The sequence below is a fragment of the Xenopus laevis genome, chromosome 4S (assembly GCF_017654675.1).
Source record: "Xenopus laevis strain J_2021 chromosome 4S, Xenopus_laevis_v10.1, whole genome shotgun sequence".
NCBI classification, from domain to species: Eukaryota; Metazoa; Chordata; class Amphibia; order Anura; family Pipidae; genus Xenopus; species Xenopus laevis.
In genome coordinates this window covers 74,349,680-74,352,216 of record NC_054378.1, presented here as the reverse complement: position 1 = coordinate 74,352,216, position 2,537 = coordinate 74,349,680, and the positions used below count along the sequence as shown (strand labels likewise).

At 34.6% G+C, this 2,537-nt stretch overlaps 1 protein-coding gene across 1 annotated transcript in view; it reads left to right on the top strand.

The window, feature by feature from the left end:
- The window catches only part of trabd2b.S (Trab domain containing 2B S homeolog), a 167,462-nt gene extending 165,132 nt beyond the window's left edge, over positions 1-2,330 (top strand). Inside the window, exon 7 of the mRNA XM_018260873.2 lies at positions 1-2,330. This exon is cut by the window's left edge and continues 329 nt beyond it. The gene's annotated coding sequence lies outside the window, so the exon portion shown is untranslated.
- The last annotated feature ends 207 nt before the right edge of the window (positions 2,331-2,537 follow it).

Genomic DNA, 2,537 nt, shown 5'->3' with positions numbered 1-2,537 from the left:
TTTAAACACCAACATTTTCAGTGGAACTTTAATCGGCAAAGAAAAGAATTCACTGTGGAAGAAAAGCATTACTTATTTTAGACCCATTTAGTGTGACCTAAACGATGCTGTTGATTTGTTTATTTCAATTCATTGTCGATCCATTTGATACCCTTTCTCGATGTATGCAAGAAACATGGAGTAACTAGTGCTGCTTTTAAGGAAGGTCTGTAAATAGTTCCCAGATTCAAACAAACAGAGGATTACCAAAGTACCATGTTGATATCATTTGCAATGTTGTGCAAAAAAAAAACACTGGTGAACTCTATGTTTACAAGAAACCATTTTTAAAACATAAAACTTTCATGGTTCCCTTACAAATATAAGTACTTTATTTGATGTGCCCAATAACAAAATATCATAGTGCAGTTATTTTCATTTACGTTTCTATATATCAACCTCCACCCTTATAAATAGCTACTTGCTTCAGTCAGTGGGTGATTTGCTGGTGTTTCAGCCGTTGATTTTAAACTCAGTTTAGTTCATTAATGTTTATAAAGATTGCAACCTCAATGCCAGACGAGAATCTCGTTGCACAGTGTTACTTCTTCTTAAATAAAGAATCATTGGTATCATCAGTGTAGAGATGTGTAGGGAGATGGTTTAGAGCAGCCTGTTAGGGAATGGAGTATCACTGAGGACTGCCGGCAGCTGACTGTGAACATTAGGAATAGGTGAGAAGCTGTACCTATGATCACTGGTCTATGAGAGGATAACACCAGAAAAGAATACTGTCAGTTAGAACCCTGCTTAATCAGCTGATGCTGCATTAGAAATGTTTACTGGGGGCCAAATGTAAATACAGAGTAAACTGAAAAGTATGATTTTATATTTTGAACAATGTACAATGATATATTTTTGGATTTGCTCTCTCTATTTAGAATAGAATACTTATACTGACTATAGAAAGGTATAGGAATGGAATGGGGATTACTACAGTAAAATATGTTGTATATTATGAGGCACAGCAAATGGAGTACTTATGTTTGTAAGGGAAGTACAAAGGTTTTTATATTATATGGGTTATATTGGTTGCACTGAAAATGCCTTACAATACATTCCACACCTCTAGTCAGATGCATATTCAGATATTCAGATGCATAATGTGCTTGAACGGAATCAAATAACAGTGTCTATTCTGAGCATATTCAGTTCCAAAGTGCCTATTGCAAATATAACAAATTGATAGATCCTTATTAAAACACACAGTCAGATGCAATGATTCATTTATATTTTGCATCATACCTTCTCTTTGTTCATAATCTAACCTTCACCCCTGAATAATTATTGATAGTCACCAGTTTGCTCTTTAAGTTCTGCCATTCAATTGCACAGCAACCTGGTCTTTTATGTGGGGCTGTACTTCATCTGCACTGCTAATAGTGGGATACAAGTAGTTCAAGAGCTGAGAGTTGCATTACTGCAACAACTGGAAAGACAAGTGATCAGTCCCTGCTTTGAGCTCATTAGAAATGCTGCTTCCATCATTAAAATCTCCACTATGACCCATACAAACAAAAATTCCTACTGCCTTACATAAGAAAGAGAAAAGTCAGTACAGGTATGGGACCTGTTATCCAGAATGCTCGGGACCTAGGGTTTTCCGGATAATGGATCTTTCCGTAATTTGGATCTTCATACCTTAAGTCTATTAGAAAATCATGTAAACATTAAAAAAACCCAATAAGATGGTTTTGCTTCCAATAAGGATTGATAATATATTGGTTTGAATCAAGTACAAGATACTGTGTTATTACTACAGAGAAAAAGGAAATGATGTTTACAATTAGGCGTATGTTATTATAATGGAGTCTATGGGAAGTGTCCTTTTTATAATTCTGAGCTTTTTGGATAACAGGTTTCAGGATAACAGATCCCATACCTGTACTTGGTTTAAATCCAGAAGTTCAAAGATTCATTTACTTTTAAAGCTGTGTTTCTCTACAATATTGCTGGATGGGCTACAACTTATATTGTTATATAACTATTTAAGGCTCCATCAGTACTGGAAGGATAAAATGTCATAATGCAATCACAGATATTGTCTTAACATCTTCTTTTTGTAGAAGGAATCTTTATTTCCCATAGTGCTATGGGGCTGTGTAAAATAGTATATGTTCATACAAAAAAGTGTATTTATTCTTATTTTTGAATTGTACAACATTTTATTAAAATGGTAGTGCCTTAAATTAGATAAATTAATATTTTATGACTTTGTTGCACAAGTTTATAAAAAATAAACACAACCAAGACAAAATGACCAAGGTAAATAATAAACAAAGGCTATCTGATCAAACTGTTTTGTGTTTTGAATCCCGAGGCAAAAGTCAAATAGGAAAAAAAACATTTGATTGCAATGATCACAACTTTTTAAATTAACACAAATGGTCCCCAACCATTTTTGCCCCAGGGCCGGGTTTCAAGCAAGACCATTTTCCAAGGAGAGAGAGAGAGAGAGAGAGAGAGAGAGAGAGAGAGAGAGAGAGAGAGAGAGAGAG